Here is a 24,524-nt window from a genome sequence, read left to right on the forward strand (position 1 = left end):
GAGGTGGAGGAGGCACTGCCAGCAGAGTAAGTGATGAGAGAGGCAAGAGAAACAGAAGGGGCTGTATCGTGAATGTGCGGTCAAGCAGGGAACAGCTGTGCACCTGTTGTTGTGCTATTGCACATCCTAAAGCACACTCAGGCCTTCTGCAAATTAGTGCATGCGCTGCTGTGAGCACACATCAGAAGCAGGGAGCAGTGATGATCACTTTCTGTTTGCAAAAGGTGCTGCCTGCAGCTCGTGCGCGAACTCAGCGGTATTTTGAGGTAATGCATGCACTTTAGAAAGTGCAGTCACACAACAGAGGGCGCACTGCTCGCTCTGCAGTAGCGCGCACCTTCAGGATATGGCGCCGGGGGTGTGGATATCATTCCCAAAGGTGAAAAAGGGTCCTATTCCCGGCTTGCGCTGGGGCCTGTGACGTCTTTGCTAAGTCACCAAGAAACAGAGGGGCAGATTTACAAGCCCGGTAGCGCCACTTTTCCCATGTTAAAAGTGACGCAAAAGTGACGCAAGGGGCTTGTAAATCTGCCCCAGAGAGCTTAGAGGTGAAAACATCCTAAGAGCAGAGAGAGAAGGGCAAAGATCCACTGGCGTAGCTAGGGGTGGGGCGGTCCGCCCCAGGCGGCACCACTTTGGGGGCGGCGGCCTTTATAATTTATTTGGGGACAGTTGTGTCAGTGTCCCCAATTAGATTATAAAGGTCGTCGCTATGAGCCACCAGTGCCACGCCGGTCTCCGCCCCGACACTAGAGATGTGCAAGTCTTTAAACTACGTATTTATTGTACAATGAAATACAATAAAGTAATAAGTTAAGTTAAAGCGCATCTGTTTGCAAAATGCAGCCACGCACACAACACCAAGTGTACTGGTGGGGCTGCGGTGTACGACGTCCCGTGTCTGTGGATCCCAGGGCCGTCAATCTCGTAGCGCATAAGCGCTACCAATGACGGCCTGGGCATCATATGTGTCCCGCCTCCGCGCTGAAAATGCACGCAGCAGTGACGCACACCATCATGACGCCATCTCTTCGTGAATGGAGTCGAGCCTGGGGAGTGGTGGGCAATCAGCAGAACTAAGCCCTACCGTAGGGGCCCTGCCACCGCGGTGCAGTCTTCACACGACCGACGAGACACAGAGCACGAGGTGAGAGAGCTCATAAAAACGGTAGTCCTCAACAATGGAATTTTATTACAAGAAAAAAGTTATCATCCCTCCGAGCCAAGAGGCACCGCTCTAGCCCTGAGGCTACATCCTCTCCAACGTGTTGCTTACATTTCCTGTGCTCCGTTTCGTTTGAATGAAATAATTCAGGTCCAATTCCACATGCTACTCAGTAAATTCCTGCTTATATGACCGTTTGTTTTCTAATATAGTTAACAGGGGACTCTAACCATTGAATTTACCTGCACAGCGGAACGTTAAATCTAACTATCCAAATTAGTTTCCAACATTGTGTTGCATTTAATGTAATATATGTTGTAAATAGTAATACATTAGGTTTGAAATTTTAAAGGATACTTCGAAGCACGCGTGATTGAGTATTCACGTTAGGGTGCTCTCCTGGCGCCAGGCTGCACCCAGAACACTTGTCTCAATAGGAGTGCTGCCCTGAGCCGTAAGGTAGGCTGTGTTGCTCTGCGCGGACTCCACGTCACCTTTGAAGTTTTTAAATGAAGCACATACAAGTGCAAAACATGCATACTGACACCAGATATTTTCTTTCTCTGTCTTTCGACATAGATCGGAAGCACTGCTCTCAACTTGTCGCATTTTTTCCAGACTACAACACTATTTAATCAGTGTTAGGGATCAATGTCTACACCAAAATAGGCTGCAAACCATGCAGCTATTGCAGGAAGCATACCGGTCACGGGCCAGCTTGAGATGAGCCTTGTGTCTGTGGTCATCCCAAAAACAATAATCCAGAAAGAAAGACTGGTGCTGCACAGGAGGAGAATGGTGAACGGCCCTTGGAGATGGCACTTTGTCCAGAGCCTTTGCAAGCGCTGCACTTATCTATGGAGGGAGGCAAGAACACATGCTTATTTCTTGGTTTTAGATAGTAAATGAAGGCTGGCAATGGTGCAGTGATATACTGAATGCAGTGTTGGTGTGTGTACGATCATTTGTTTGCTTTGAGCTCCTTGAAGGCCTTGCATAACTAGTATCACTGCAGTGTTGACAGTAAGGATTGGGTGTTGTAATACCAGATTGAAAAGTGTTTTGGATGAATTATGTCATTGACACAACATGGCTGCAGTTTTATGTAGCAGCCTTGGGTCTGTAAAGAAGCGGTCTCAAATTAATACTGCATTTCTGGAATGAGTGGACCCATGCAGCTTACTTCCCTTGTGAAGCCTGTACAACTGTTGAATTTATCTGAAGAGGAAATTAAGAAACACTTGATTGTTCGCTAAGAATGAGGAGTAAGTGAAGTGCAGTGAAATAGTGAAAAATGTCTCTGCTGTGCTTTGGTGTGTGGGGATGGGTGGCATTTGTTTGAAAGTCACAGGAGAATGAAAGTAGTGTCAAGCTGGTACAGTATTTTGTGCACAGATGTTGCATCAGCTTACTTTGAATTTAGAATGGAATTGCAAAGTTCTCCCAGGAAAATATGTGTAGAGAAGGTAATTTTTTGCATGACAAGATGTTAATGATAGATTAGCCTGTTCCAAAAATTATTTCTTGCTTGTGGCTAAAGTCAATTAGGCATAAATCGCCACAGTGCAAAAGCAATGTAAGACACTGATTGCTCATACCAGCTTTCATTATGCTCGTTGGGTCTGTTTGTTCAAGTCAATCGACTGCAGCATTTCTGAATTCTTGGAATATTCAAAAACTTTACAAGAAGCTTACTTTGACACTTGCACATAAAGCCTATGAAGTTCTGAATTATCCTGCACAGGTTGTTGCTCAATTTAAGCATACTCTTCCTCCTTACAGACCAATATATTCCTTCGCTAGAGCGGCAGCGTAAGAAGATATTAGGGTAATAGAACAGTCTAAGAAACAGAGATTTTATACTCCCTAACCGGTTGCTTTTCGAATCACAGTTCTAAAGGAGCAATGCTTAAATGTAAATAAAATGTGATACCAAGGGAATATGTTACGTTTTGCCACTGTACACACGAGAAGCCATTGTAAGTGAGAAATTTGTGTGTACTCAAAAAATGAAAACCTGAGACTTTATATTGCACTACCTTAATTCTCACCCTATACCTCTCTCAATATATCTTTTACCTCAACTCTACACCTCTATCAATATAGCCTCATCATCCACTCATTCATTTTAACCCCCATACCACTACTATGACCCCCAAAATAGCCCTTTCTAGACTCTCCCCTACTCTACCCCTCCTTGCACCATCTGACACCTCTTTTCACTATACTGATCCTCCAAAACAAGCCTTTCTAAACTCTTCCCCCTGACTTTTCCCCTCTACATCCCTTTTTACTCATCCCAAGCCTCCCCCCTACTGCTATGACGTACACAAAAAAATCGAAATCTTTTACTTGTGCGTCCCTCCACTGTCATTTTCAATAAAAAAAACAGACTAACATGTCCACTTATCAAATTTCATATGTCACTATACTAATTGACCACTAATCCTTTATGGGTTCCAAGTAGCGTGCCACTCGCTGAAAAAAGCGCTTCAACACCTCATTAGGGGTAGCAAGCACTATATAAATGCAACCTTTTTTCCCTCTTCTATCCTCCGCTATCCTTCTCAATCCAAATAACTGACTAATATCCACCACTCAAATTACTTTCGTAATTCACTATTCTAATTCAACACTAATCCTTTAATGGGTTCCTGAGTAGCGTGCTACTCGCCGAAAAAGCTCCACACCCCAACACGGGTAACAAACGCTATATAAGTGCAAACCTTTTTTCCCTCTTCTATCCTTCCGAATCCAAATAACTGACTTACCTATCCACCATTCAAATTACTTTCATATTTCACTATACTAATTCAACACTAATCCTTCTTGGGTTCCGGAATAGCATGCTAGTTGCTGAAAAATCACTTTGACGCCTTGTCAGGTGTAGTAAGCGCTATAGAAATGCAATTACAATACAGTAAGGGGAGGAAAGGATCTTTGATGAGCGGTGAGCCTCCTCATTTTGGTGTTTAGAACTGCCGCTGAACATTACCCCACAAGAGTTCTTTTCACAGGGCTCCATTCCCAACTACCTCAGGCCAAGGGCCTCAAGTTTCAGCAGCAGTGGAATAGAGAATAGGTTAGGTTGGTATCTTAAGTTGCAGCAAGGGAGTGAGGGGGCATGTTAAGGCTGACTTCAAAGCAGATGTAACTTCATTCTTTAAAGTTCATTATATGTTTCGTCATTAATGTTCATTATTTGGTGTAGCTTTTTCATCTATAAAGTTCATTGGTTCGTTTCCAGAGTGTTGCACTTCAGAATGATAAAAATGTCACTCGGCTGCAGGACCGTTTTTAGCATTGGTGGCAGGTAGTATAACAATCTCTGTTGGTAGCCTCCAATGTCTTCCTTGTTCACAGATTCCCTCACTACTGCCCTACATCTCTCCAAAGGGCCCTTTCTCACATTTATTACATTTCTTTTATAGTGCTACTCATCCCTATGTAAGGGTTGGAGAACTTTATATTACACACACATTATGCAGCAACAGTGTTTTGTGCAATTGTGTTAATGAATACGTCTCACATGAGTGTGGCAAACAACCATGTCACTGACCTCCTCCAGGCGACAAACTATCTTATGCTGTGTGCAGTCTATTTTATACTGAGTGTAAAACAATAATTAAATGAATTGCATACATACTTAGTGTTTTCTCAGATTGTGCCCTCATAGCACCATAAATATAAGTCACTATTCCCCTAATGCGCCAACAAAGAATCAAATCAGTGACTCTCTGGCTACAGACTTACACATCTGAAGTGATCAAATCAACCAACTGAGTTTTCTTGCAGCGCAACACATTTCCCACAGATGAGTTTACCTTGCATTTATTTTCCATTTTAGGTGTGTACAATCAGGCCGAGGTGATTGCTGGTGACGGGGGAGGGGGAAGTTAGACCTGAGGAGCGAGTAAATGTGAGAGCGATCATGATAACGAAAGAGACAGAGATGAGTGAGAGTGTGGAAGTTAAAAAAGACGAGAACATTTCAGTTGAAATGGGGGAAGGTTCTGAATGTGGAGATGAGAGAAAAAAGGCTTACAATACATGATATCGGGATGGAATAATGAAGTATGTCTAACGTTATGACGTAAGGTTTTGCTGCACTATTCATGCCTGCCTATGTCAATAAGTAGCTGAACTATATTATTGTGGGTGTTGTTTACAGTAAAGCACACTGCAATCATTATTAGCACCTACACTTGACAAAAGAATTTCTGGCTTTTTTAGAATTCTTATTATGACCGGGATGGCACTTGGCCTTCAAAAATAATTTGCCCTGCCCGTTAAAAGCTGCTTTTGTCTGCGATTATATTATATTGTGTGAAAACAAACATGCCAAGAATGTCAGAACACATAAGCAGTGTGGGATTTCTCTAAGTCACTAGGCATTGTGTGAAATAAACTTCTATATATCAATAATCAGCTGGACGTTTTTGGCGTGATGAGCCAAGCTACACGGTTGACTCCATTGGGCTCCAGAGCAAATACGTACTTTTCCCCCAGCAACCCGCCTCCGCCCCCCTCCCGCTACCTACCATGGGCGGCAAGCTGGGGGCTAGCCCCGGGCGCCTGGAGCTCTAGCTACTCCTCAGCAAAGATCGCCGGTGAGAGGAAGGGAGTTGAGGAGAGTAGCAGTGGAGGGAGATAAGACCAGAAAGTGTGTGAAAGACCATGGCCCTGATTACGAGTTGCTCAGTAACGTGATCCCCGTGGAAACACTTGTCTCTACAGAATTCACACCAGGTGCAATAAATCCGCCTCCCCACACCAGCCATATTACATTTTAGTAGGTTATCCCTGCTATAATTTAATAGGTGAAAATGCTCATTATGAGCTCAGTAGAGTTCAAACCCCCCTTGTTAAAATGTATACCTTGAAGGTTACATTTATCTTTTGCAGCAGACACACAACTCCTGATCTATTTAACCAGGACTGACCTTCTGACCTGCAAGTTAGATAAGGAACTCTGCAACGCACACATCAACACACTGTGCTCTTATGAACCTGTAGAGCTGGATCAGTGGTGTTGTATAGCACCTTTGACCATGGAAAATCTTTGTTTTCACTGAAGCTCTGTATTCTTTCTTCTGAACGTTCATTGTCCTCTCTGCCACAACCGTGTTTTCTGTATCCAGAGACAGCAGAGACACCTTTCACACCCCCTGCCTCTTTTTAGAAGTCCAGGTACTTCTATTATGACGAGTGGCTTTCGCGTGCAGCAGCCTGAACACCTAATTAGGTGACCTTAGGAATTACTATTTAAAGTCACTTCACACACACCGTTTCCACTAAGGAAAAAGGTTGAACTGCAAAAAATAGTCAAAGAAAAGTCAAGACCTTTTACTTAACGAAAGCCATTGGTATGCATTTAAATTGATGTTATAATCCACCCTGCATCATTCAAGTTTAAAAAGTGACCACTCCACTCTGTCACTTGCAAGTAGTACAGGTTGTCTGGTTTATATTTCTAATGGAGCTCCGGTAACAAGACCCTGTAAAAGATCCTGTTGCGTCCTGCCTATGCAGAAAGACTTGAGCCACACAATACTGCTACAGAAACTCATGTTTCATGGTAGAGTGGTATACAGTGTTTAGAGAAAACAATGGCCCAACGAAATCTCAAGACATGCAGTATCGCTGACCAGAAAATGTTCTATGATATTACCAGTACATGATTTTACGTGATTGAAGGGCTCTATGGCCTGGCTGGAGATTTGTTTGCACTAAAGTATACGAAAAAGTGATGGCTGGAGTGCTTAAATTAATCTTAGTCACTAGTATTTACTCGGGCCGCATCGTAGTCCATTGTTACATTGCACACAGCGCCACCTCAGTTTCCACGCAGCCATTTGCAAATCAGTCTTGACCATGCCCCATTAGGAACAGTCCAGTCTGTACTGCCAGGCCAGGTCCTCCCTGAACAAGAATACAAGCAACCAAAGACAGATTTCGTCCTGACATGATTGGAAAGGGTATCTTTAAAGGCAGTAGCTTGCTTCCAGAGGCACAGTGCACAGGGCAGGCAACAGGGTCAAGATTGGAATGTGATCCGATTGTCATTGGTGGGCTGTGAGAGATGTCTCTGGAAAGATTATGAATACAACAGGGGGTTGCTGAACTGTTCCTATGGAGAGTGAGGGAAGAATTAACTGGCATGACCAAAGATGTTAGAGTAACATCCTGGGGCATCCATTTTGTTGGATGTAATTGCCTCACACACCCCGAAGGATGTCATGCTTCATCATCGGCGGTTGCTCCTCGTCGGGGAGGCGGTGCAATCCCCGACGGGCTCACCTCAAAGAGGGGCTCTTTGGCAGAGATCTTTTTCCAACTGCCTTATGGTGAGGTGGGGGTGTGTGGGCTGGGCTAGGTGTAGTGGTGTGAGGGATATTAAAATGTAGCAAGGGGTACCGGAATTCAATTTATTCTGGGGGTCCCCCGGCTGCAATTAAAAGGTGGGGTTAGCTCGCTAGGTGTCAGCAGGTTAGGTCGGGTGACCCTAGATGAGGCTAAGAGTGAAGCTGGTCGACATGTTTCTCGCTGTGGGTCTAGTCACCCGCGATTCATCAGGACCTTAATAAAGTGAAAGGGAAAAACATGCTAGTGTCATGTGTGTGATAATTTGTTACCTCTGTGGGTTCTCCTATGCCTATACATAGAGAAAAAGGGAACAATGGTTAAATACAAATCTGCATGAAAACCAGTTACGTCAATGCCAGGGCGTATATACAAAGTGGCATGCTGTTGGTGCTGAGTGGCAATGAACAACAACCAATGCATGCCTTGTAAATTGCGTGTGCAAAGTGTAAAGTGCCGGGCACACACAACTGTTGAGTCCGTGAGGAGGTTTGTGGTGGGGTGTTGGCTAAAAACAAGGTTTAAAAGTAGTGAAGAAAGATTAAAAATGCAGCAGTTTAGGAGGACTGGACTGCTCATCTAGTGAAAAAAGAGCAGGTATAGTGTGACAGACACCGTTTGTAACATATTGTGGCTATATGAAAAACACACACACACTGTGACCAAATGAGGTTTGTAGGTTGGGGAGTCTCACATGCCCCACTTACCTAATGGTTAAGGACTATATGCCACATGAGGGGTCGGCGGGACAAAACATCAGGGATGAGCCCAGGGGTTTAGCTGGAGATAAAGCATAACCTAGCGCCTGTGGATTATTGCTAACGCTAGTGTTATTTTATCTCAATGAAGTATTGGGTTGAAAGGCCAAAGACCTCCATACTGTCACCCTCGGTTAAAGCTCCGCCTAATTCGACTCACCTCCATGCTCCTGTGTCCGCGTAGTCAGACCTACCCTTCTCCGCCGAGCTCGAGTAGATGTGTGAGCTCGGCGGTCGAGGCAATTTAAACCACGCTGACAGGTCGGCGTGTGACAGCGCGTCTCCGCCTCCTCTGTCGGGTCACGTGGTTTAGAAGGGTGTTGTGGCGGCCATCTTAAGGCGGTGAGCTTATGCGCTTAGTGCTGAATGTATTTCATTCATAATGCCTAATCTTTAACATAATCTGGTGCACAGCGGGGGAGTCCAAGGGGCAGGAGGCGCCCCGTGTTCAAAATGATTGGACCCAGCCGATTTATGTGAAAGAGAGCCTGTTTGGAAATCACTCGCTCTCGTATGTTAGATACACAGCGGCCATGTTGTGATGGGCACAGGAGATGTCCTGGGCATACAGTATTAAGAATGGGTTATGGATGTAGTGATGTGTTTTGGCTTGATGCGCCTACATTTTAAGAGCCATGTATGGCATGCGGAATACGTGACTTAGTGTATGGTGTCAGTAGCGCAAATTGATGTTATAACTCTTATGGTGGATGACTGTCAGAGATGTGACCAGTGTACAGGAAAATAGGTTACAAACGGGGCTGATTATGGAACTGGATATTCTAAAGTGAATGCCACGGAATATCTTCGTTAAGCCCCTGTTTGTCTGTGGACAGTCGATGGATCCATCTCTGCTCCTTCCGGAACAAAGCATTACTTGGGCAATTGGGGCTGGCTTCAAGCACCACCCATCTCATGGAATCTTCATCATGGTTTTGTTCTACAAAATGATTGCACATCTTAGTATGGGTCTTCTTGCAGCGGAAGTTGCTGCGGTGTTCATTGATTCTGGTTTTAACGGGACGGGTTGTCATCCCGATGTAGAGTAGGTCACATGGGCATTTGAGCAAATATATACAGTGTCACGTATTGCAATTCGTGTGGTGTCTGATCTCCCATTTGAAGGTCTCAGAGAGCTGGATGGTCTTAAGTGTCAGGGTGTACTTACAAACACCACACATGCCGCAAGGATAGTGGCCCTTCACTGGGGGTAGGTGCCACAAGGTGTGTTGGGTTTCTTTTCTGATACACTTAGGTCTAGTGCTGATTAGGATGTCCTTCAGGTTTTGAGATCTCTTGAAGGCGAACCTTGGTTCTTCTAGGGACAAATCCCCAGTATTGAGGATATCCCAATGACGTCTGATGGTGCTCCTTATCTTGGTGGATAAAGTGGTGTATGTTGTCACACATGTGATTGGTTGATTCTCAACCGGGACTCTTTCCTGCCTTTCTAGAAGCGCTTCTCTGTTATTGTTCCTGGCGCGTTTCCTGGCTTTTAGGACATCGCGTCTTGGGTAGCCCCTGTCCAGTAGGTTCCTTGACAGGATTGCAGACTCCTTTTTGTAATCAGACACCTTACTACAGTTGCGTCTTATTTGTAGAAATTGTCCGAAGGGCAGATTGGTACGTAGGGCCCTCGGATGGTGACTCTTGAAGTGTAAAAGACTATTGCGGTCAGTGGGTTTGCGGTACATGGTAGTGCTTATGGACCCTTCTTCCAGTCTTCTAGTTAAATCAAGGAAGGCAATCTCCTTGGGTGAGGAGGCAAGATTGGGTGGAAAGATTATCTCAGGATTTAAGAGCATAATGTCCTGTGACGTCACTTCCGGTGACACTGCTGTTTATGGTAACTATCAGCTTGCCTGGTAACACCTCTCCCTCTCCCCCTCCTGCCCCCCTAGAGAAACAGGTCTCCTACACCCATGCAAGTAATCTCTCTCTCTCTCTCATTCCGTATCACAGTGAGAACTCATCTTACACTCAAAACTGTGGTGTGTGCTGAGGCAAAAATTTAAAATAAATCAACCTAAACGTATTATGGGAAACTCAAGTCTGGGGCGCACAGAAGAACAGAGGAGAGGAGAATCCATAGCGGGGCCTCTTTAGCATCCTACGGGTGAGGCCGGCATGTACAGGTTACAGGCAGCCAGACACCCTTAGTCATGGTTAAGATTCTAGACAAATGGAAAAACAAGACAAGCAAATGTGGTCAGTCACAAATAATAATGCCACAGCTTAAAGCCCAGCTGTACAATAACATTTGCTCCATGGGCATGAAGAGTTTTCATTTCAGTACTGCGCGAATTTCAAATTTCACTTGCTAGACTCCCTCTAAAATCCAAAGCCTCGAAGAGCAGAGATTCTGGCCCATTCTAGTATCAGGTATCATCAGATGGGAGCTCGAGAGAGTCAGGTGCAGGAGGGAAGAAGACCAGGGTAGGGGTACAATGTTCCATTCTCTGCTTCCCATTCATGTTCAATGTTCCACTCTCTGCTTCCCATTCATGTTCAGTGTTCCACTCTCTGCTTCCATTCATGTTCAATGTCCCACTCTATGCTCCCCATTCATGTTCAGTGTTCCACCCTCTGCTTCCATTCATGTTCAATGTCCCACTCTATGCTCCCCATTCATGTACAATGTCCCACTCTCTGCTACCCATTCATGTTCAATGTTCCACTCTCTGCTTCCATTCATGTTCAGTGTTCCACTCTCTGCTTCCATTCATGTTCAATGTCCCACTCTATGCTCCCCATTCATGTACAATGTTCCACTCTCTGCTTCCATTCATGTTCAATGTTCCACTCTCTGCTTCCATTCATGTTCAATGTTCCACTCTCTGCTTCCATTCATGTACACTGTCCCCCTCTCTGCTCCCCATTCATGTACACTGTCCCACCCTCTGCTCCCCATTCATGTACAATGTTCCACTCTCTGCTTCCCATTCATGTTCAATGTCCCACTCCTTGCTCCCCATTCATGTATAACGTTCCATTCTCTGCTTCCCATTCATGTTCAATGTCCCACTCTCTGCTCCCCATTCATGAACAATGTTCCACTCTCTGCTACCCATTCATGTTCAATGTTCCACTCTCTGCCTCCCATTCATGTTCAATGTCCCACTCTCTGCTCCCCATTCATGTACAATGTTACGCTCTCTGCTTCCATTCATGTTCAATGTCCCACTCTCTGCTCCCCATTCATGTACAATGTTCCACTCTCTGCTTCCCATTCATGTACAATGTTCCACTCTCTGCTCCCCATTCATGTACAATGTCCCACTCTCTGCTCCCCATTTATGTACAGTGTTCCACTTTCTGCTTACCATTCATGTTCAATGTTCCACTCTCTGCTTCCCATGCATGTACAATGTTCCACTCTCTGCTTCCCATTCATGTACAATGTCCCACTCTCTGCTCCCCATTCATGTACAATGTTCCACTTTCTGCTTACCATTCATGTTCAATGGTCCACTCTCTGCTTCCCATTCATGTACACTATCCCACTCTCTGCTTCCCATTCATGTACAATGTCCCACTCTCTGCTCCCCATTCATGTACAATGTTCCACTTTCTGCTTACCATTCATGTTCAATGGTCAATGGTCCACTCTCTGCTTCCCATTCATGTACAAGGTTCCACTCTCTGCTTCCCATTCATATTCAATGTTCCACTCTCTGCTTCCCATTCATGTTCAATGTCCGACTCTCTGCTCCCCATTCATGTACAACGTTCCATTCTCTGCTTTCCATTCATGTTCAATGTCCCACTCTATGCTCCCCATTCATGAACAATGTTCCACTCTCTGCTACCCATTCATATTCAATGTTCTAACCTCTGCTTCCCATTCATGTTCAATGTCCCGCTCTCTGCTCCCCATTCATGTACAATGTTACTCTTTGCTTCCATTCATGTTCAATGTCCCACTCTCTGCTCCCCATTCATGTACAATGTTCCCCTCTCTGCTTCCCATTCATGTACAATGTTCCACTCTCTGCTCCCCATTCAGGTACACTGTCCCACTCTCTGCTCCCCATTCATGTTCAATGTTTCACTCTCTGCTTCCATTCATGTTCAATGCTCCCCATCCGTGTACAATGTTCCACTCTCTGCTCCCCATTCATGTTCAATGTTCCACTCTCTGCTTCCCATTCATGTACAATGTTACACTCTCTGCTACCCATTCAGGTACACTGTCCTTCACTCTGCTCCCCATTCATGTTCAATGTTCCACTCTCTGCTTCCCATTCATGTTCAATGTTCCACTCTCTGCTACCCATTCATGTACACTGTCACACTCTCTGCTACCCATTCATGTTCAATGTTCCACTCTCTGCTTCCATTCATGTTCAATGTTCCACTCTCTGGTTCCATTCATGTACAATGTTCCACTCTCTGCTTTCCATTCATGTACAATGTTCCACTCTCTGCTTCCCATTCATGTACAATGTTCCACTCTCTGCTTCCATTCATGTACAATGCTCCACTCTCTGCGTCCATTCATGTTCAATGTTCAACTCTCTGCTTCCATTCATGTTCAATGTTCCACTCTCTGCTTCCATTCAATGCAATGTTCCACTCTCTGCTACCCATTCATGTTCAGTGTTCCACTCTCTGCTTCCATTCATGTTCAATGTTCCACTCTCTGCTACCCATTCATGTTCAATGTTCCACACTCTGCTTCCATTCATGTTCAATGGTCTACTCTCTGCTTCCCATTCATGTGGCACGCATGGTGGGCAAGAGACAAAATAGTTGGTCACATGGGTGTGTGAGGTATCCGCTAATTGGGGCTGGCCCACTCTATAACATTATCCCATCTGTTACCCCCCACATAACCAGTTTCACAGACTGAGGGTACTGCCTGCTTCTGAAATGCCAAAAACCGGTCCTTGGATGCTTGATTCCGGTCCAGGGAAGGCATGGCTTGGCAGTTCGGGCTGGACTGTTCCCATGAGGCACAGGGTCAGACTGATTTGCATATAGCCATGTCTGAACTGGGGTGGCAGAGTGGGCTAAAGAACATTGATGAATTAAACCCAGATCTGTTGACTGGGTGTGAGTGTTTGATTGGTTCAGATGCTCCGTCCATCACCACCCCCTTCTGTACTGCTTCTGAGTGTGCAGCAGAAATTTTAGGAGCAGGAGGTAGATATTGTCTTGCTGTGGATCTTTTCTGGCGTGATTAGCAGTGCTATTTTTCCACATCAGATATTTACTGAGAACAAGTGAGGGAAAAACGCACAAATCGGAAAGAAGCGGATGACAACGACTGAAAAACTGTGACAAAGGCAGATAACAGGCATCTACAAGAGTGAGATAAAGGGGCAGGAAGTGGGTTAAAAAGGCATAAGGTAGATTTAGGACTACCAGCCTTGGTATTCACTGTGCTGGCGTTTAATTGCACCAGCTGCAGGCTTTTGAGCAGAAGCAAACTTTCTTTTACAAATTAAGCACCTATGGTAAATGACTTGTAAAGTTCATCCTCAAGCTTCCTTACATTGGAAGAAGCAAGGAATTCACTTCCTTTATGAATTTGAGATTACATTTGTTTCATTTTATCATTCTTGGTTAGCAATGGGATGCATTTTATACAGTATGCAACAACCTTACAGAGCACAGTTGATTACTTATGCTGCCTCAAGTTGGTAGGGTATGCTCAGACATGAGTCCCTTTCTCACTTTGCCACTGGATTCAAGCAAGCCTGGCTGAAGACGGCTGAAATGCCAGAAACCGGTCCTAGGAAGCTTGTTTCAGGTCCAGGGAAGGCATGGCTTGGCAGTTCGGGCTGGACTATTCCCATGAGGCACAGGGTCAGACTAATTTGCATATGGCCATGTCTGAACTGGGGTGGCAGAGTGGGCTAAAGAACGGTGATGGATTAAACCCAGATCTGTTAACTAGGTGTGAGTGTTTGATTGGTTCAGATGCTCCGTCCATCACCACGCCCTTTTGTACCGCTTTGTTCGCCATAAGTTAGCAGGGTATGCTCAGACATGAGTCCCTTGCTCACTTTGCCACTGGATTAAAGCAAGCCTGGCTGAAGACGGCTGAAATGCCAGAAACCGGTCCTCGGAAGCTTGTTTCCGGTCCAGGGAAGGCATGGCTTGGCAGTTCGGGCTGGACCCTTCCCATGAGGCACAGGGTCAGACTGATTTGCATATGGCCATGTCTGAACTGGGGTTGCAGAGTGGGCTAAAGAATGGTGATGGATTAAACCCAAATCTGTTGACTGGGTGTGAGTGTTTGATTGGTTCATATGCTCCATCCATCACCACCCCCTTTTGTACTGCTTTGTTCGCCATAAGTTGGCAGGGTATGCTCAGACGTGAGTCCCTTGCTCACTTTGCCACTGGATTCAAGCAAGCCTGGTGGAGACGGCTGAAATGCCAGAAACCGGTCCTAGGAAGCTTGTGTCCGGTCCAGGGAAGGCATGGCTTGGCAGTTCGGGCTGGACTGTTCCCATGAGGCACAGGGTCAGACTGATTTGCATATGGCCATGTCTGAACTGGGGTGGCAGAGTGGGCTAAAGAACAGTGATGGATTAAACCCAGATCTGTTGACTGGGTGTGAGTGTTTGATCGGTTCAGATGCTCCGTCCATCACCACCCCCTTTTGTACCATTTTGTTTGCCATGAGTTGGCAGGATATGCTCAGACATGAGTCCCTTTCTCACTTTGCCACTGGATTCAAGCAAACCTGGCTAAAGACGGCTGAAATGCCAGAAACCAGTCCTAGGAAGCTTGTTTCCGGTCCAGGGAAGACATGGTTTGGCAGTTCAGGCTGGACTGTTCCCATGAGGCACAGGGTCAACTGATTTGCATATGGCCATTTCTGAACTGGGGCGGCAGAGTAGGCTAAAGAACAGTGATGGATTAAACCCAGATCTGTTGACTGGGTGTGAGTGTTTGATTGGTTCAGATGCTCCGTCCATCACCACCCCATTTTGTACTGCTTCTGAGTGTGCAGCAGAAATTTTAGGAGCAGGAGGTAGATATTGTCTTGCTGTGGATATTTTCTGGCGTGATTAGCAGTGCTATTTTTCCACATCAGATATTTACTGAGAACAAGTGAGGGAAAAACGCACAAATCGGAAAGGGGATGAGAACTACTGAAAAACGGTGACAAAGGCAGAAAACAGGCACCTACAAGAGTGAGATAAAGGGGCAGGAAGTGGGTTAAAAAGGCATAAGGTATATTTAAGACTTCCAGCCTTGGTATTCACTGTGCTGGCGTTTAATTGCAACAGCTGCAGGCTTTTGAGCTGAGCTTTGGGCAGAAGCAAACTTTCTTTTACAAATTAAGCACCTATGGTAAATGACCTGTAAAGTTGATCCTCAAGCTTCCTTACATTGGAAGAAGCCAGGACGTCACTTCCTTTATGAATTTGAGATTATATTTGTTTCATTTTATCATTCTTGGTTAGCAATGGGATGCATTTTATACAGTATGCAACAACCTTACAAAGCATAGTTGATTGCTTATGCTGCCTCCCAAATAGTTCTCCCCTAGAATATCAACACTTTTATAACCCAGCACCCCTCCCCCCACAGTGCAGCATACAGCCTGTCTTATGCTTCAGTGCTTTTTCAGAAGTATGAAGCATTATTTAAATACGACTACAATACAATACAATTATCTTTAGTGTGAGTACCGTCTCTCCATTCTACACTGTAACTACATGTATTATTTTGTTGTCTTTTGTTCTACACGCTAACTGTACACTGTAGTCTAGTCTCTGACCACCTATTTTGAATAAACCTTTCCTTATTTGAAAAAAAAATCATGTTATTTCAAACTAACCTTATATAAAATAAACACTTGTCATCTTAGGGTGCTGATGACATTAACAAACGTGTCACCCAACCTCATGGTTTATGATTCAAGGCTTCCCGATTTTAGTTTTTACTGATTGTTACAGAATTATGCAGACAGAAAACAATCCATTTTCCTGTCTATATTTATTTTTAAATATAGAAAAATACAAAAAATAGTTTTTCTTTTGGACGATTTTCACTACTGTCAATCAAGCATGCTAAGTTAATAGCTGTGCAGATTATCAGGTAGGGGAGTTAAAAAAGAAAAAATATTCTTAGTGAAGCTTAAATAAATGCAGCACTAAAGCTGTTCTTCAATGTAAATGATTTCAGATGACTGTTTTGTACTGTAAATGGCTAAAATCATTTGACATTCAAAAATGAGTAAGCATTTGTCAGTTAAACAAATGTAGAAATATACCACCTTCATTGTTTACAGTAAGCACAAAATAAATATGGATGAATAAAGATGAATTGTGCAAAAAATCAACATGGATAAATACAGATGGAAATGTCAAAAGTATAAGTACCATAAAACCGGAAGCCCTATTTATATTGTCACCAAAACTCCTTGATGGAGGTCTGGGACCATATTACACAGTTACCTGGATAAGCTATCTACAGGCTGCATACCTACAACTAGTGCAAGGTTTACGAGGTAAAAATCCTGCATAGTGCTGGGCTTTCATGGGATGCATGTACCACCACCTACGGCGCTTACTGGTTACGCTTCCAGGGTATAGCAAGTAAAGATCAGAGGTTAAGATAAACTCTCGGCTCTACTTTCGGCCATTGATTTAATGAGTGACTGAGCTGATGGCCTGAGAGAGAGAGAGGGAAGAGGCTAGCGATAGGGGAGAAGAAAGAAAAAACTGAGAAACATGTAGAGAGAGATGAAAAAGGGAGCTAGTCAATGCGAGGGAAGAACACAGAAAATGAGGGAAGGAACAATAGAGGAGATAATGAGATTGGGACAGAGTAAAGAAGGCTCAGTGCGAGAAGGGATGGAATAAAAGAACGGAGGTAAGGAGAATCAACAGGAGGTAGCGCAGAGAGAGGGACTCCTCCTCCTTAGGCCATTTGGACCACCAATGGAGACCACCGCACAGCCACACAGCAGACATGCCACCAACGCACCACTGGCTGGATAACACCCAATGCCTGGAACCCTGGCCCTCCGGCCACTCAACGGTACACCACCAAGGAACTCCTGGACCTGAGCCCCGGACGCCGATACAGCAGCTGTCTCTCCCCCTCCCCACGATCCACCAAAGGACCCTTCACCTGCCGACACTGCCACTTCTCCTGCAACACAACCTACAAAACATCCCGCTCCACTCCTGCCCACAAGGCCAATAACACCGCAATTGCTCCACCTTATCCTTCTCAATGCCCGCTCACTCTGAAAACATTCCACGAAAATATGTGACACCATTACCAGCCTCTCCGTGGTCATTGCTTTCATCACCAATACCTAGCTCAACCCCTTCTCGAACCCCGACATCACCACTGCCTCTCCTGAAGGCTACAAGATGATACACAGAGACCACACCTACAAACAAGGGGGAGGCATCACCATCATCTTTAAGGAAACCATCAAATGCACCATCACCAATGACAATCCCACACCTCTCATGCAACACCTCAACTTCATACTACAAACTGACGCAAGGATCACCATAGGAGGCACCCTCTCCTACAGACGCCCAGGAGCACGAGCACCATTCTGTGACGCCATCGTCAGCCTCATCACCCCCCTAGAAAGACACAAGCTGGTTCCCTTTTTTACCTCCAGCAACAGAATCAAATTCAGCCACACCACAGAACTCACCTCGACCGACCACACCATCGTACACATCACCATCACCGACGCCTAGCACACCACCACCAGGCTTCAGATCTCCTCCCTCCGCAGCTAGAGCAAGGTCACTGAAACTCAGTGGTCACATGGCCTCACCACCTGCCAACCCAAGGCCCCAACAGACCTCAACCACTGTCTAGAACGTTGCCGTCTGGATCCTCAACAGCACCAACAGTCTCCTCACTGAAACTTAAAAATTTCAACAAGACCTCCAAACATGCCAGCTGGAACACCTCAGAACTTATGACCACTAAGTGCAACTGCCACCAACTGGAGAGATGCTGGCGTACCACAAATAACCCCATCGACAGAGCAGCTCACAAAACAGCCCTCAGCAACTATCACCAACACATCAAAGATGCCAAGAAATTAGCCATCACCACCCGCATCGACTCCACAGTCAACCACACAGAGGAAATCTTCAAAATAGTCAAAGAATTCTCCAACCCGACAGCTATAGAGAACACCATCCATCCTTCACAAGAACTCTGGAACACCCTCTTACATGACTTCCACAGCAAGATCACCAGCATTTACAACAATTTCAACATCCAACCCACCACCCCAAACCCCAATGACCTCAAGCAACCCGCAAACACCAGCCAAATCATTACCACCTGGTCACCGCTCACATCCCTGACCCCCTCAGCCATCAAGTCTTTTATCCACTCTGGGTCACCCACCGACCCCTGCCCCCACCACCTCTACAACTCGCAACTAACCCTATCAACACACAACTCTCCAGTGTCCTCAACACCTCCCTCTCTACAGCAACCTTCCTGGACAGATGGAACCATACGGACGTCAGACACCTCAAAATAAAGCCTCCGCGGACCCAAACAATCTAAAAAATGATTGTCCGGTGTACTTGTTCCCCTACCGGCAAAAGTACTTGAGAAAGCCATGAACCAGCAGCAGGTCACCGAATTCCTGGAACAGAACTACCTACTGGACACCTCTCAATCAGGATTCCGTGCCAACCACAGCACTGAGACCACTCTCATTGCCACCACAGGCGACATTAGAACACTATTCAACCATGGAGCAACAGTGGCCCTGATCCTCTTTGACCTCTCCACGACGCTCGACGCAGTCTCCCATAACACCCTCATCAACAGGGTCAAAAAGATAAGCATGGAGCAAGACACCCTCAAATCGATCACCTCCTTCCTTACAGGACACACAGAGAGCATCCTATTTCCTCTCTTCACCTCCGCACCCAAAGACGTCATCTGCGGAGTACTACAAGGATCATCCCTCAGCCTCACCCTGTTTACCATCTACATGACCCCCTCCCAGACGTTGTCAAATCCCACAGACTCAACATAATCTCCAACGCAGGCGACGCTCAACTGATCCTCTTGATCACACAGGACCCCTCCAATGCCAATACCATCTTCTGCAACTCCATGACCAACGTAGCCTCCAACTCAACTCTGACAAAATTGAAGTACTGATCTTCGAGAAGAACAACTCCACATGAGACCACAGCTGGTGGCAGGGAGAACTTGGACCCTCACCCACACCGATCGACCTTGCTCACAATCTCTGCATTATCCTCCACAGCCAACTAACCTTAAAGCAACAAGTCAACGCAGTCTCCTCCTCTTCCTGACGCACACTTTGTATGCTCTGCAGAATATTCAGATGGATCTCAACCAACACCAGAAAGACCATCACACAGGCCCTCGTCACCATCTGCCTTAACTACTGCAAAGCCCTCTAGGCCATCAGCTCCACCCAGCTCCTCAACAGACTCCAGATCATACAGAACTCAGCAGCCAGACTCATCTTGGGCCTCCAAAAGGAACCCACATTACCCCCACCAGAGAGACCTCCATTGGCTCCCCATCCAGAAGAGATGCCAGTTCAAGATCCTGATGCACACTTATAAAGACCTCCATGATGTAGGACCTGCCTACCTCAATCATCGACTGAATGTCCCCCAACACAGTAGACACCTACGCTCCTCTTCACTCGCCCTCATAAACACACCCCACAACTGTCTCAGCCACAGCGGTGGAATGACCTTCCCCTCCAGCTTTACACAGCCACCTCACTGGCTGACTTACGAAAGAGACTCAAGAACTGGCTCTTTGACGGAGACACAGCAACCATATACCCCTAGGGGTGACAGTGTTGCGCTTTACAAATGCCGTTTTATTGATTGATTGAAAATGCTACCCTGGTAGTGGTGGTAGGCAACTGCCATCACCAGGAGTTAAACAGTACAAGTGCAGTGGTGGCAGCACACTGTGTGATGATTAGTAATTGTGACCAGGTCTTTTTATCTTGTCATTGGAGTGAGGCCTACAGAATCACTCACCCTTTTAACAGTTCAGCCACAGTGTGTTTAAGTCACTCTTGGCCTACATAAGGTTGATGTAGACTTGCACGCTTACTGATAAACCTGTGCTGAGTGCATGTGAGCTCGCAAGACATACACTGCACAGAGGGTGCAGTGAGGATCATGGTAAATGGGTGTACGTTGAGAGAGGGTGTTTAAAGTGACACTCTGTTACAGTACAGAGAGACTAGTATTGATCAGTGTGCCCAGACTGAATGTGTGTGCTGCATGTGGAAATGCTAGTGGTAGCATAGTACATGGGCACAACAATACTAGACAGTGGAGTGTGTTGTAAATGTATGCTGAGTGGAGAAATGCCTGCACTGAGACATTGCAAGCAGGACCCTTGGTTCCATTTTGGGAAGCCCATGCTTGCCTGGTGAAAACATGAGGAGTACAGAAATGTCCCCAGACAGAATTGTATATTGCTGCGTTCCTGTTCGCTTAGTGAGACGGGTGCAGGGTGAGGGGGAGCCAGTTTCTCCCTGTGCATTTGAAAGGGCTCTTTGATTCAGTGACAGATCACAAAGAAGCGGCCTGGACACCTCTCTGGAAGAGGGAGATGAGGCTGATAAGGGAATCATAATGGGTAGGACTGAGGGCCCGGGATTAATTTTTTGATGCACAGATCACTGTGGCTGACATCCAGGTGTGACCTCTGGTCACTCCCATGAATCTTGTTGTGGGTTAATCAGCTTTGGAGTCCTACCCACCTTGACTGACATCTTTCAGTAGGAAGGATGAAGGGGAGAGATGTCCATATCAAAGAAGCTGAAAATCACATCTTGTGTCTGGAAAAGGTCTGTAAGAACACCGTATGGAGATCCCATACTTTGTCATCTGCTGAGCAGCCAGCCAGGCTGAATAAGGAGAGAAAGCTCTGCAAGACGTTTGCCTGTGACCAGGACTAGGGGCCTTAGTCTGATAGTCTCCCTGCTGGATGAGTGGACATCACCCAGGTAAACCAAGATCACCTGCCCTGGAGTCAATCAATCAATCATGTTTCTTATAAAGTGCTACTACTTACCTGTGAGGGTCTCAAGGCACTAGAGTCTGGTGTACCAGTACCTGTCTACTCACCAAGACCGGTGTGTGCCCATGAGGGAGAGGAGCGTGCTGGAGGGACAATGATCCAGGGATGAACCTAGACTCGTGGGGCTCCTGAGCAAGGTGTGAGAAGCTGTGCCGCACCGATTGGGCCATTGCCTGTGTGCCATGTTGTGAACTCCCATGACCCTGTATGCAGGTGGGGCTGCCGTGCACAAAGGACAGTGCTGCAGGGTCTCAAGGCACTAGAGTCTGGTGTACCAGTACCTGTCTACTCACCAAGACCGGTGTGTGCCCATGAGGGAGAGGAGCGTGCTGGAGGGACAATGATCCAGGGATGAACCTAGACTCGTGGGGCTCCTGAGCAAGGTGTGAGAAGCTGTGCCGCACCGATTGGGCCATTGCCTGTGTGCCATGTTGTGAACTCCCATGACCCTGTATGCAGGTGGGGCTGCCGTGCACAAAGGACAGTGCTGCATCGATCAGGCCATTGCCCGTGTTCGGCATTGTGAACTTTGTTGACCCCATATGCCAGAAGGGGGCGCAATGCATGAGGACGGTGCCACATCAATCTAGCCATTACCTGTGTGCATCGTTGTAGAAGTTGTCAACCCCGCTGTGTGCTGAGAAACTGTTTTGCATCGATTGGGCTGTCGCCAGGAGCTCCGTGTCTATCTGCGTGCAGCTCAGCTTTGCCGAACTGGTTCAAAACTGCACAGTACTGCTACCAGGGTTCGTACCCCTGGAGTGGGCAAGCAAAGAACTGGGTCTACCAGGCCCCAGGGGATATACTGCCTTCTGTTTTTGCAACCCTGCTTGACTTTAAGTGACTACATCTCATTGACCGAATCCAAGATGTGGAAGCCCTGTGGATAATGCCCAGTAGTTTACATTCCCTGGATGTTGGCCATGTGAGTGGGACCTAACAACCCACCAGTTACATGGGAATTTAGTAATCCAGAGGGTGGCCTGACACCTACTACAGTGCCTACCTCAAGGGGGACTTTGTTATTATATAGTGAATGTCGTTTATTTTTGCATGTGTAGAATTAGAATCGAAAACTTCTTTTACGTAAAATAAGTATTTGCCTAGACATTATTTTATTGTGTGCGCTACGTGCACGTTGAGTTATGAGTCGTGCTCACTGATCTGTATCTACACTTCCCTCCTAGGGAGCCTTACCTGCTTGAGCTACATTACCGATTGAGAGTCATGTGCAGAAGGAGACGCTTGCCCCAATTGAGCGGGATCAATAGTAGGGTGGAGCAAACGACCACAACCACTCGGTTGGGCAGTAACTCCAGCTGGCCCCATGGTCCTTGGAACTGGGCTCTGACAGCCAGCATGAGCAAAGTAAACAAGAAAAAATAGAAATGGCCGAGAAAGAACTATCTGATGGGACAAACCGAAGTCCTGCCCATCTGGCCAGTATCTCTGAGTTCATGAACCCGGCGGGGACTGGCCCCGCGTTCACTGACCCGGGGTCACTGTCCCCTTCACTGTCCCCTGGGTTCACTGTCCCCTGGGTTGAACGTTCTAACATTGACCTCAGAGGTGCAAAATAATTTGAAATACCTTCTCCTTCCAAGAGCTGACATGAGTTTAGCCCATGGCGCGGATTCATGGCTGGTCAATGCTGAATTGTTGCCTTTTATGACGTTGCTCTGTCCTGCACGTGTCCAGGAGGCCGTAGGCAGGGTGCACAGACAGAGGAGCCGTCGGCACTATCGACATGGCCACTTCGGCAGCAGCCCTTCGATCACGGATGCCGCATGAATGTGCTTTTTGACGAGAAGGCGACGTCCACCGGATTCACCGGAGCAGGGGAAGGAGACTTCTGTAAGTCACCAAATAACCTTCTTTTTGATAGCATTGGACAGTGTGTGACTCTTTGAAGTGTAAACCGCATAATAACAACACTTCAGAACCCCAATAGGCTTTTCTTTTGTATGTTGCAGTGAAGATGCGCAACTTGAACAGATCGAGAGACACACACACACAACTACAGTTGCACATATGCCAACAATATGTACACATGCCAACAAGAGGCATGCAGCCACCTATATACACTGAGCAAAGAATGACAGGGAACCGAAACACATAAAGAGGCGCGTGGGTACCCATGTACACAGACACGATAACAAAAGCAGCCTTCATCCATACCTGCATACACACCGGTGGATGGATCCATGTATGCCAGAGTGTGTGAGTGGAAGAATCCGGGGATGGATGGATGAATGGAAGGATGGCTATGTGTGAGTGCCCCCCGGATCCATTGAAGTAGACGGAACAATGGATATAAAAAAATATACATTTGATGTGTTTAGGGTTGACAGTTAGACGTTTATTTCTTCTTGTTTTCAAGGAATGTAATGAGTCTCCTCTGTTGACAAATCAGTACAGTTTGTACTGAAACAGAAGTTACAAACGTCAAATCAACTGTTTTCTAGATTATGCACAAAAACGTGCGTCGGAAGTATCAGATTTCTGAAGTTAAGCCTGCTGAGAACAGTAAAAACATACTGCAAATCGTTTCTAGGCAAAGGAGAGACAGATAGCAGCCAATCCTAAATAAATACATGTGAGATTACACGCCTTGGGATAAGAATAGCATACACAGGGGTGGCTGGTGAGCGTAGAAAGTGGTCTGGTGTAATACTTGTCCATAATTCAAGCAAGCAAAACGAGGGAACCTGATTTCTTTTAGGAGGGCTCGGGTAGCTTGCCCTTCTGGGCATCTGGGCTCAGGGACGTTTTAAGGATTTGGGGGCCATGGGCCAAATGTATTTTGGGGGCCCCTCTTCAGAAAACCTTCAATTTTATGATCCAATGTCATCTATTTCATGCCTTCTTTCCTCAAATTCTAAATGTGTGTACATCTGATATTCAGGGAGAGTGATGTGTTTTCAGTATTGTAACCCAGCAGCAGCTCGCTAATATTACTGCAAATAATCTGTCACACCTGCCATTTCTCATATGTGAGGTCCTGTATTAATATAACAGAAACATTTTATATGCATGTTGCATGAAACAAAACACATTTTGTGTGCAAAATGTCTGTAATGGACTCTCACACATTAAAAATAAATGATAGAAAAGCTATTTACAACAATCTGTTTAAAAATTACCCACGGTCCTCAGGGCAAGCCTCTCTGCAGAACAGGGCT

At 46.0% G+C, this 24,524-nt stretch overlaps 1 protein-coding gene across 5 annotated transcripts in view; it reads left to right on the forward strand.

Annotated features, from left to right (window-relative positions):
* Positions 1-24,524, forward strand: part of GAL3ST1 (galactose-3-O-sulfotransferase 1) — a 226,085-nt gene that overhangs the window by 105,448 nt on the left and 96,113 nt on the right. For 2 of the 5 annotated variants that reach the window (XM_086943196.1, XM_086943199.1), the window contains exon 1: positions 22,964-23,196. The exons of the other annotated variants lie outside the window; for them this stretch is intronic. The gene's annotated coding sequence lies outside the window, so the exon portion shown is untranslated. Of the gene's footprint in view, positions 1-22,963; positions 23,197-24,524 lie in introns of those variants that run through there. 5 annotated transcript variants of the gene reach the window in all.

The sequence above is a fragment of the Lissotriton vulgaris genome, chromosome 11, assembly GCF_964263255.1.
Source record: "Lissotriton vulgaris chromosome 11, aLisVul1.2, whole genome shotgun sequence".
Taxonomy (NCBI): domain Eukaryota; kingdom Metazoa; phylum Chordata; class Amphibia; order Caudata; family Salamandridae; genus Lissotriton; species Lissotriton vulgaris.